This window comes from Pocillopora verrucosa, chromosome 3, assembly GCF_036669915.1.
Source record: "Pocillopora verrucosa isolate sample1 chromosome 3, ASM3666991v2, whole genome shotgun sequence".
NCBI lineage: Eukaryota > Metazoa > Cnidaria > Anthozoa > Scleractinia > Pocilloporidae > Pocillopora > Pocillopora verrucosa.
The window spans coordinates 11,515,420-11,527,890 of record NC_089314.1 but is presented as its reverse complement, the minus strand read 5'-3'; the positions used below and the strand labels follow the sequence as shown (position 1 = coordinate 11,527,890).

Sequence of the window (12,471 nt, the reverse complement as noted above, 5' to 3'; positions counted from 1 at the left end):
GTTTGTGAGAATAAAGGCATAAAAAAAACTAAGCATGATCTCGTGACTCTCGCATTTCCCCTCAGGCGTTTGTTATTAGCGTTATGCAAACATGCCTTTAGATGTTTAAAAATAACACTTGAATTGAAGTCGTAAATGGTGGGTGGCGTCCATCCATAACTCGATATACGTACGCTAAGCATGAACAAATTCTTAATTAACCCGCAGATAAAATATAGATTAGGAAATGATCCCTGCAGATCAGCTGCAGTTAAAAAAGGTAAGAAAACAAGCATTTAAGAATTCCGACTTTGACAAGACTTGGATCTCCCAAGTTTTTTTCTCTAAGTTGTTTGAATAAAGGGCATAAAAACACGTAAATTGTGCATGATCGCGTGACTCTTGCGTTTTCCCCACAGCGTTATCTATTAGCGTTATGCAATCATTTCTGTTGATGTTTCAAAGAGCACGTGACTTGAAGGTGTGAAGGGTGGCTGGGTTTTGGAGTGTTGACGAACTTCTCGATCGTAGCTCAACCGGACAGTGCTTTGCTCTCCAGCGTGGAAGACATCTTGCTGACCACTCACAAGACGGATCAGGATCTCGCGCAAACGGTAAGTTGACATCCTGAGGTTTTGTTGATCTTCAATCTTCTACTGATACATTTTCTGCCTGATAAATACTAGATGTGGTAAAATAAAGTCACTGTTGTCAACGTTAATTGATTGCATTCACACTAACTTCAATAAACCGCTGCATGCGCAGAGACATTTTGAAGAACCTTGATGCAGTGGTGTCCTAATCTCACTTATCGATCACTGAAACTTGATACTGTAGGTAACTTTCAATTCAACCCACTTTGTAATAATTGGCTTGCCATATTTAATACGTGTATGAATAAACGATGGGTGGGTTTGAGAATGTTACTAAATTTTTGATTGTAGTTAAGACTCTCGGTGCTTTACAATTTTCAGCCTGGAAGACATCTTGCTGAACATTTACATGACGGATCAGGATCTCGAGCAAACGGTAAGTTAATTGACATCGTGAGATTTTGTTGGTCTTCTTGCTACAGATATGAGTTGAGTGCAGTTGAATTCCAGAAAATATCACCGAACTTCCGCTTTATTAAAGCACGATTTAGGTCAAGCTTGTTACTTTAACGAGGAAAAACTACTTCTGTCTTTGTGCTTAATCGAGAAGAAGTCTTCGCTTTCCAGCAGCAAATTATATTGTATCCCCACTTTAGGTTGTGTTAAAATTAAAAATATTTCACTGCAGCATACAGATTTGATAACAGAGCAAGTTAAGTTTGCTCGGTACTTAATCTTGAACATGTTTCGCTTTGGATCACGTCCTTAACGAAGACAATAAAATGGAAATATATAAACAAGATAGATTAGAGACAAATTAGAATCAAGACTCTGATCATTATCATAGATCATATCTTCAGAAATTAAGTTCTGTCCTTTATATCTCTCGATTTTCATTTGGACCCTCATTGATAAGTCGCAGAATGGCCCCGTTTTTTGATATTTTGCGAGCCACCTTTACCAATCGAAATGCAAATCTCCTATTCTCATCTAAGGAAATCGCAGGCTGGGTTGACTTATACTCTGTCTAAGATCATATTGCCAAAAACAGTTTCCCTGATCGAGTTTCAGTGCTGTAGTTAATTTGGTCTTCTTGTTTAAAGCTGTGGAATACACAAAAATCCCCCCCTTTTAAATTTAGGTGCAGAATGTCTTTTCGTTCAGAAGGAAATTTATTCCCTTAAATGTTCAACATTCATGGAAAGCAGGCACATTTAAGAATTAGATAACTATTACACTGATATGTTTTCTGCCTGATAAATGCTAGATGTGACTAGATGTGGTCACATAAAGTCACTGCTATAAACGTCAATTGGTGCTATTAATCAAGAAAAGATACACACTAACATCGATAAACTACCGCATGACATTTTGAAGAACCTTGATGCAATGACGTCCCAATCTCACATATCGATAACTGAAACTCGATATGTAACTTTGAATGCAACCCACTTTTGTAATAATTGGCTTGCCATAATGCGTGTATGAATAAACGGTGGGTGGGTTTTGGAATGTTATTAACTATTGGATCGTAACTGACACCCACGGTGCTTTACAATTTTCAGCTTAAACGATATCTTGCTGAACATTTACAAGACGGATCGGGACCTCGGGCAAACGGTAAGTTGACGTCCTGAGATTTTGTTGGTCTTCTTGGTACGCATTTCAGTTGAGTGTAGTTGAATTCCAGAAAATATCGCCGAACTTCCGCTTCATCAAAGCACGATTCAAGTCATGCTTGTTATTTCAATAATGAAAAACTACTTCTGTCTTTGTGCTCAGTTGAGAGGTAATGTTTTCGTTATCCACCACAAGCTGCAGCAAATAATTATATTTAATCCCCACAAGGTTGTGTTAAAATCAAAATATTTCAATGCAGCATGAAAATTTGTTAACATAGCAAGGTCAATTTGCTTGGTAATTAAACTTGAACATGTTTCGCTTTGAATCACCATCTTAACGAAGACAATAGAATGGAAATATATAAACGAGATAAATTAGAGACAAATTTGAATCAAGACTGACCCTTATCATCGATAATATCTTCAGAAATTAAGTTATGTACGTTAAATCTCTCGATGTTCATTTCGACCTTCATTGATAAGTCGCAGAATGGCCCCGTTCTTCGATATTTTTCAAGTCATGTTTACGAATCGAAATGCAAATCTCTGATTCTTGTCTGAGGAAATCGGGGGCTGAGTTGGCTTATACTCTGTCTAAGATCATTATTGCTAAAAACAGTTTTCCTGATCGAGTTTCAGTGCTGTTGCTAATTTGATCTACTTGTTGAAAGCTGTGGAATGTACAAAACTGCCTTCCATTTTAATTTAGGTGCAGAAGGTCTTTTTGTTTAGAAGGAAAAAAATATTCCCCTCAAAGTTCAACATTCATTTGTAGAAAGCAAGCACATTTAAGAATCAGATAGCTATTACACTGATATGTTTTCTGCCTGATAAATGCTAGATGTGACCAGATGTGGTGAACTTAAGTCACTGTTGTAAACGTTGTTTGGTGCTGTTAATCAGATAAGGGTAAACAATGGAAACTTGGCACTCAAGCTGATGGGTTTTTAACTACAATCAGTAGTATTCTCTCTAGTATTTCTTTTACAAACACAGAAATGAGATATCTGCATGAACAATTACTGTCTCAAGAAGTAGTTTAAAGGATGTGTTCTGGCATCATTTGGAGGTGGCGTGAAGTGGGTTAATAGGCTTGCCAATTATTTCATACCTCTATCCCACCTAAAAGGCCAACACATACTTTCACAGCAAGAGAATCAGTTTACATTCTCTTGTTTTACATTAAAACTATAACATTAAAGGTAAATAAAATAATTTTTAGTTTAAAGAAAGCACACTGATCTCTCCACACAACACACAAGTTGGAAGATGTTGACAGCTTGCTTTTAGATAGAGACTCACTTCAATAAACTGCTGCATGTCCAGAGACATTTTGAAGAACCTTGATGCAAATTACATACAAGGGGTGACACTTGTTTGAATATTAAGACTCCTTTTGACTTCACCTCCTGGAAGCAAGGGTTTTTAAAGCAACAGTTGGAGAAAAATTGATAGGTAGAAAGTCTTCAGCATATGGAAGAATTTAATGTATAATTTGTGGGAAAATCACTCAAATTAAAATGACATATCAGCTCAAGGCATTTCTTGAGTCATTCCTCTTAAGGTCTTAATTTGAACCCTCAAGTATCAGGCTTTGTGGCATGCTTTTAGTTTTATTTTTTTTCTCTTCAAATTATTTTTTTTTAATTTTCCCAATTTAAAGGGGATAAATTGTACACCAAAATTATGCAAAAAAAAATATAGGTCACTATGCTTGTTTAAGAGCTAAAGACTATTGTACCCCTTGTAAATTAAGTGGACTGAGAGTGAAGTAAAATAATCAACTTGTGACAGTGAGGTTTCATTGTTCATTAAACAGAATATTAATGCAAACCTTTTATTTCAATTAAAAAAAAATTAATTTCCAATATTACATAATTTACGAAAGGGGAAACTAAAACATACTACAAACAGCTTCATGAGGATCAGTCATCGAGTCTGAAAAGGTAAATTTCATGATAATGTAAATTTGCGAATATCACCTAAAGGTACAACTTGTACCAATTGCCTGGAAACAATAATGACTGATGTTAAAAGAAACCATACAAGCACAGGTTACATGTAATTATCTTATGAACCTTGACATTTGAGGGAATATTTATGAAGATGCACAAATTTTGGTAAGCTGGTTTATAATGTAAAATGTTATGGATTATCAGGCATGTTTTCTGTGCTAAATGATGTGTTCATATAATTTTTATTTCCAGCAGACAACTGTCCAAAAAGGCAACAGAATCTGGGTTTCTGAACACAGGAATAACTTTTTGCAGCATGGGTGAGTTTTATGTCTTAAGATGTTAACTGAGGTGAATAACTTCCCAATGTTGGTTATTTTATGATTGTGGGTCTGTTTTGTTTTAAGTGGGTTAATTGCTCCAACATGAACCCTTTACACCCTAACATCAGTCTCTGTATTCTCCATACTGATCTCTATACATTTCCTAAGGTGCAGATAAAGAGAATTTGTTCAATAATCAAGAGCCTCTTTAACTGGTCATTATTTCCTTTAAACCCTTTACATCCTAACATCAGTCGGCAAGTTCTCCATACTGTTCTCTAAACATTTCCTATGGTACTTAGAAGGAGAATTTGTTTAATAATCAAGAACTTGTTGTGTTTGTGATCATTTCCTTTATTCTCACAACCACAATATTTAATCCAAGGGTGATACTGTTGGAGAAATTAGATTCTTATCACTCTTAGGGGTTAAAGGGTTAATTCTTGTGACCTTAATGTGTGATTTAGGAGTGATATTATCAGGAGAAATTAGATGCTAGTCACTCTTAGAGGTCATAGGGTTAAGTTTTATCTGAAAGAGTAACAACTGTTTACAGTTTACTTAACCATAAATAACTTTCAGTAATGTACCAATCATAATATCATTGACACTGTCAGACATGAAAAAATAGTTGCAATTCTTTATCAATACCTTAATTAATTGATGTTATTGAATGGAATAAATGTTTTTATCTTGTTCCAATGATTTAGGGGCAAAAAACAGTGTGGTGATTGTTTAAGTGATAGTAAAAAAAACTGTCAGTGGTAGTTTAATTGGCTGATCAAATAAACCTGACCAGCATGGTCTGACTAAATTTGTGGCTGTACTCAGGACAGACTAAGGTCACCAAAAGCTACTTGTAAGACCTGACACGTTGGACCTAAGAGCACTTCTTTCAGCATCTTTTGCATTCATCTTTCAGTTGAAAATTTTAGTCTCAATTTTATTATTGACAAGTACATTATTTGACTTGTACTCAGGTCAATAAAATCTCTTAAGTTTATTCATAAACCTACGTTTTAACTGGGATTGAAGTTAATATTCTACAAACTGTAACTCTGTCAATTCATGGACCATTACGGGAAATGAAATGAAGTGTTTCTGTTGAGATCCATACCTGCATTAATAATACAGTTATTTGATGAAGGCAAAAGAGAAGAAAAATTAGGGGTCTTATTGAATTTCATAGAAGCAAACAGATGACAATAGTAAAGTCTGAGTCAGGTAGAAGAGTGAAACATATGAATAAGGGGCAATTTGGAAAAAAAAGTACAAGTGGCTTATCTTGGTCTTATGCAGATTTGGGTGTTAGCTTTTGATAATAAATATTATCTTAGGGTTTGTTACAACCCTCAATTTATTGCTACAGAAAGACTGAGGAACTTGAGGTTATTTTTGAACTTTTGTGGAAATCCACTCTGAGTGCAACCCAAGACAAGAGAATTAACAAGCCCACCCTTTCTCTCAAGAATAATTTTTAAAGAATAATTGAAAATGGAATGAACTTCCTGCAAGAAGCAAAATTTGCGCCATAAAGTATGAATTTTTCCTCCTTTTTGAGCTAACTTATGGGAATCTTGAACTTATGAATCTTAAATGAGTTACAAAATGATATACCTCTAACATTATTATTAAAAGTGTTATATGGGTGGAATTATAACAGTTATTATAATAAAAATAATGATAATAACTCTTGATTCAAACACAAATGTACAGTATTTTAAAAGGGAGGCCCCTGAGGTTATCCCCATAAGAAAGGCTTCCTAACTAACTAACTTTACTGTTCAAAATCTATGACAGTTCAAAATCTATCAACAAAAACAGCTTTGAAGTTAAAACAAAAATCAAACAAACAAAGTAAGACAAAGGGGGCTGTAAGTTTAGTAATCAAATGATGTTCATTTAAATGAATCATTCTTGGTTCTTCAGAAGCATGAGAGAGGCTGGCATTTTTGCTGGTTGCACATTTCTGAAGCACCCACTATGAACTGTGCTTAGATCAGACAAAGCAGTAATTACTTGTCTAAATCTGAATTAAATTTTAGCCCTAGCATTTATATTTAGTGTTTTTTTGTGGCTGGCAACTAAAATGTCTTTGGAGACCAACGACCTAATTTGTTTGAGAATACAAAGAGCGTAACTAAACAGTTGGAAATTGTCTTCAAATGTTCTGAAAATTTAACTGGGGCAGCCATAACTTTGAATCATACTTTGTAACCTGAGTGCTTAGCTGTGAAATGCAAAGCCTTACTCCTCTTTTTTCTGTCTTATGGTGATTTACCGGTAATTGAAAATTAGAAGTTACTCCAAAAGACATTCCTAATTCAAGAACTGATTTCCTCTGGTTTCATCAACATTATACCAGAAACTGTTTATAAACCTTACACTATGGTTTTGCATGTGCTGTTAGCAGGACATCACTATTGAAGATGCTGGTGACATCCACATTAAAAACTTACACATATGAGGAAAAAGTAATGTTTTAATGGTTAGAATACTTGCTCTTTGAAATCTCAAACTGCGGTTTATTGAACACTTGTATTGGTAGAGATAGAAATATGGAGCATACTTGATGATAAAGTATTTATTAAAAAAATCAGACTCAACAGAAGTCAGTCTTTACTGTCCAAATCATGAATAAAAGGGACAATTTAATATCTAAAACAGGATATAGAAAGAGATAAAAAGGAATATTCAAACATAACAAATATGATCACACGAGTTTAGAAATTAAGACATCTGTTCATAAAAAGGTTTTTGTATATTTCAGTTCTTATCTGGGAGAGTTGAAATTCATGCCCCCTTTCCTTGGTATTCTTGTCCATTTTAGCGGCAACAGATCTTGAGGTGGATTGTTTTTCATGGTGATGATTTTTTAAACAGAAGATTATCTTTGTTCTCAAGTAAGGTCCATATCTTGAAGTCAGTCTGGGTAGTATATTTCCATATCAGTAGGCTCATTTGCAGAAGTTGTCAATTCTGCCCAAATACTTCTGACAAGCAGATCCCCAGACAGAGAAGGATAAGATGAGAGAGTCAAACAACATGTTGAGTTAATCTTGAGAATAGCTGTAAAACTTGCAAATCCTTAATATTTACAGCCAAGTGCTTGCTTTGGTCATTAATTTTGGTTGTCTTGCAACCAGCCACAAGGGTTTTCTTGAAATCAAATACCAAGCAACTTAGACCAGCTCTTAATTACGTTTAATGCCAGGTACCAGGTATGGTCTAGGCACACTTTGATTTCCTTTCAGATATATTACATGCTTATAAGCAACCATGTATTTACAAATAATTATGTTTATCTCTGATGTTTATTTCAGAATTAGTTTCTGATTTCGTTTGTTCACTTTTAGGTAAACTTTAATCACAGATCCAGTTTGTTATGATGGCAGGACCTAGTAATGACAAGTGCAGCCGCTCAGAGGTTTGCAGTGATGACCCTCCACCTCTGAGTATTACACTGAAGAAGGCAAGAGATCTGCCAAATGAGACAAAACATTGGAGTGAAGTTGATCGTCCAGTTGACATTTTGCTCTTGACTGTAGAGGATTGCGAGTTATTGGCTTGTTATCATTACCTGAAAGATTCCTTTAGTAGCTATGAGAAATCCATTGGCTATGTGTATTTTGGAAAGATGAGTGAAGATAAATATGGGTCACTGAAAGTTGCCCTGATGAGATGTTCTAAACAATCTTATATCCTGGAGGTTCTCAAACTACCACTAAAAATGCTGTCACACTCCTGAAACCGAAGGCTACCTTTCTGGTTGGTTTCTGCTACAGTTTGAATCCTGACAAAGCCCAGTTAGGAGATGTGGTGATATCCTTAAAGCTTACAACAGATTTTCACAAAACCCCAGTGAGTAGTTACATTGGTAACCTTGTCAGAAGTGCAGCTTACGGATGGAAGGCACCATTAGAATACCCAGAAACACGAGAAGTCAATGTATGTGATGGAGAGATTTTGAGTTGCTCTGATTTGATGATGCTAAACAGCAGTGTCAATCATACCCAGGGGCAATTGCAGCTGAAATAGAAGGAAAAGGTGAGAATTACTCTCATGGGTAATCTTACTTGGCATCTGTGATCATTGTGCAGAAATTGTTTGCCATAACAAATTAAGGATTACATCTATTTGTCTTATTCAGTGTGTTATGGCATAATTTAACCCACAGAAAGAACTCTTAATACTCCTACAAAATCAACTACTCTATGACTTAGCTCACCACTGACACAATCTCATGGTTGTTTCCAAAGTTCCTTGAAATGAACAATCTTCCACATTAGCTCTCTCTCTCTCTTGGTTCAGCTTTCCAGACATCTGACATCTGACCACTCCTGACAACCACAACAACTACTACTTCATGACTGCATGAGTCCTTACTTTCTGAAAGGCTACAACGCAATTGTTTGGTGGTAATACATCATAACCACATAATCTAATAAAATGTTCTAGAAAGTTCCATGGTATGCATGTCAGCATGACTAGGCATTCTAGAAATTTCTAGAAACTTATTCTAACAGTCACTATCCATAAGAAATGCATTAAAGTGTTACCAGGATCACTCACACAAAGCTGACCAAACCCATTTACACAAAACAGCCAATTAACACTATGTAAACTCTTCTTCATGAATCTGCTTTGGGCCTATAAGCACTGATTGGCAAAAGTGAATTTAGATGGAATCATCGTTCATTTCTCAATAATATAACTTTTTGATTTTGTCTAAGTGACCCAGTAACAGAAGTATTACTATAAAGATGATTGTTCCCACAGTCATATACATAGGCGCACTGCGAGCAAGAAATGAATTATGAGTAGTCCCAGAAGTTTTCAAACATAATGTGTATTACATCTTTCCCCCAATTTGATGTTCTTAATCTTTACCTCTGAGCTACGGTTCAGAGGAGAGCTTCTGGTTGCTAAGCTGTAAGGCCAAGTTTCTGAATGAGGAGAGAAGGTTAGCCATTTTTTCTGTAATGGTCACACCAGTGGTCACCACAATAGTCATAATTATTACAGCATACCTCCACTTCGATGTTCTTAAGCTTTACCTCTGAGCTACAGGAGACTTGTGGTTGCTAAACTTTTAAGCCAGGAGGATCTAGGAGGGGTGGTACTTATCAATTTTTTTGTAGGAGGAGTGGTCAGCACAGGTATACAATGCTAATGTGTCTTACAGTGTACCCTCCAACTTGGCATATTTTAAAGCCTCTCCTCTGAACATGATTCAAAGCTTCTGGTTGCTAGATTAATAATCCAGGTTCTTTTGAAGGAGAGGTACTCAATACTTTTTGTTCGAGGAAACGCTCTCCTGAATTCCAAATCCTTACTCCATGATATACTGATTCTGACTAAAAAGGTACCCCACCCTACTCATTATACTCTCTAGAAAGAGTAGTGCTAATTTATATACCTGCAGAAAAACACAACATTGTAAAGACCTTCAATAGCAAAGAACAAACAAAAAGGGTGATCTGCAGAAAAAAAAGCCTCTTTTTCTCAAATGAATCAGAATTATCTCCATATAATATCATTGTTAAATCCACTCTAATTGTTATGCTTATTTTTTTATTCATTTTCTATCTCAGGCCTGTTTGCAGCAGCTCATGAAATGAAGATGGAGTGGCTCGTCGTTTAAAGCTGTTTGTGCTTTTGTACATGGCGTTGCATCTACAAACGATTCATGGAAGACTTTTGCTTGTGTTATGGCAGCTTCTGTTGTATCCTACATGTTACGTAACTCTTTAGTGTTTGAAGACTGGCCTCACTACAGAGGTGCGTGTTTATTTTTGTAAAAGCTTTGGTTGGGTTTTCGAGGAGATCTTGTAGTTTGTTTTCCTTGGTATAGAATATTGTTATCTGCTGATGAGAACATGGAGACCAACAGTGGAATTAAATATATATCAGAAAACTGAAAAACATAAGCATTGTTTTTCAGCCACATTGCTGTGAAAAAGAACTTTTAAAAAGTCTGAGATATGAACAAATTCACTTTGGTAGCTTTAGTTCCAACTTTTAAGTCATGAATAACATTCTAAAATTTGAGATTAGAGGGGATTAATAAGAAATTACTCAAACATGTTGAGGAACCCTTTTGTGTTGGAGACTGGCCTCATGACAGAGGTACATTTACATTTTTGTAACAGCTTTGGTTGTGCCTTCAAAGAGATCTTGTAACTTGCTTGTTTTCCTTGGTATAGAATATTGTTATTGTTGATGAGAACATGAAGACTAGCAGTGGGAGCAAATATATATCAGAAACTGATAGACATATACGCATTCTTTCGTTTTTCATCATTGCTGCGAAAAAAACTGAGTTTATGTACAAGTTCACTTTAAGTTAACAGTTCTAATTCCAATTTTGAAGTCATGGATAATGTTCTAAAATTCCAGAGTAGAGGGGGTTTATAAGAAATTACTTAAATTAAATCATTTAATGGTTAATTATGTAAGATGTTAAAAACCTTGTTATATTAGGATTAAATTTGACTGTTACAATTTAACAGGGGATGAATTGGATATTAAGGTTGAGGTGGATAACATGAAACTCAAAGAACAGAATACGCAGACTGGCATGCTGGCAACAGAGTCTGACAGATACCAAGAGGTTCAGCAGCCTAGGGCATCTGCTACATCAGCTGCATCTGAAAGTGTGTCTTGTCCACAGACAGAAGATCTCAAAGCTCGTGGAGAGGAAATCTTTCAATCAATTGTGAGAAATTATCTTCAGACCACACCACCACAGTCCAGTGAAGAGCACAATAAGTTTAAGGAATACTTAAAAGCAATGAGGCTCATCATTACTGGTGTCTCTTTAGGATGTTTGTTGATAACAGTGAAGTGGGAATCTCTAATGATCTTGGAGAAGTTGTGGACAGATTACTCATCTGCCCATCTTGGTGAAGTGCGTTCAGAATTGTTTGTTACTGAAAAGATCTTGAAGGAACTGGAACTGGCTGAGCTGAGGCTGAAGACTACAATGGACATAGAAGAGTACAATGCATGCAAAATGCTCTTTGAGAAAGATGCACTTAGAGGTTGGTAGAAAGAATGTAATAAGGCCTGGTTCTATCATAAAATATTTGTAAAGGTTTTTGCAATGAAGTCCCTCAGCTTTCAACATGGAGTATGGTAGGGTACATGTCATGAAGGGCTGATGGGTCCCAGCAGTTTTTTTATCAAGATTGATGGAACTTTTCTCATGAAAAACTCATGCTGACTGGCAATAGTAAACCATGCCAATGCGAGAAGTAATTAGTTTGCAAGACATGTTCTCAACACTCCCCCCCCCCCTGTAACCTCTGTGTCTTTCCTAAAAAGACATACTTGCTCAATGTTTTTCTCTCTGTTGGATGTATTTGTCTCTCCTTATATATACAGATTACATACATCACCCAAAGATTAATTAGCAAGACTTTTGTGGGAGGAACTATAGAAGAAAAAAAGTTACTAGTTATTGTATGTTGGGTGTTTTTAAAAACAGTTTGAGGTGTGTTATGGTATATAATGTTTATGTCTTCTTGTAAATCTTGATTTTAGGTGCTCTATCCTCTGAATTTCACTCCACAAGTTCAACTAGTGAAAGTCCACAAAAACAGAACAATGGGGGAAAGGGGACAGAAGACAACACATTATGGAGAGAGCGAATTGGGAGGTATAAAGGAAATTAAAAAAATCTTATTAAGTTATTGTGGGAAGTTGGTTTGTGAACAGTAATAACAATCATGTGATAAATCTTTAGAGAATAATCTCAGTGAAATACTATTGGCATCAATAAATTAGTAAAATTGTACACAGTTCCACTATAGGAAAAAAACATTTGAAGAGAGGTGTGAATGCTAATCTAGCTCTCTCTGAATTTTTTACCCTTTAGGATACTACACCCTCACACTGCAGTACCCACCACTGCGTCATGGAAGAGAACTTGAAGAATCAAGGGGAAGGACAGCGTGAATATGGATGCTCAGTTTGAACTGTATTTTTCAAGTTAATT

General features: G+C 35.8%; 1 pseudogene; it reads left to right on the top strand.

The window, feature by feature from the left end:
* Nucleotides 1–455: 455 nt before the first annotated feature.
* LOC131777306 (uncharacterized) lies at nucleotides 456–12,406 on the top strand (annotated as a pseudogene).
* Nucleotides 12,407–12,471: the final 65 nt, after the last annotated feature.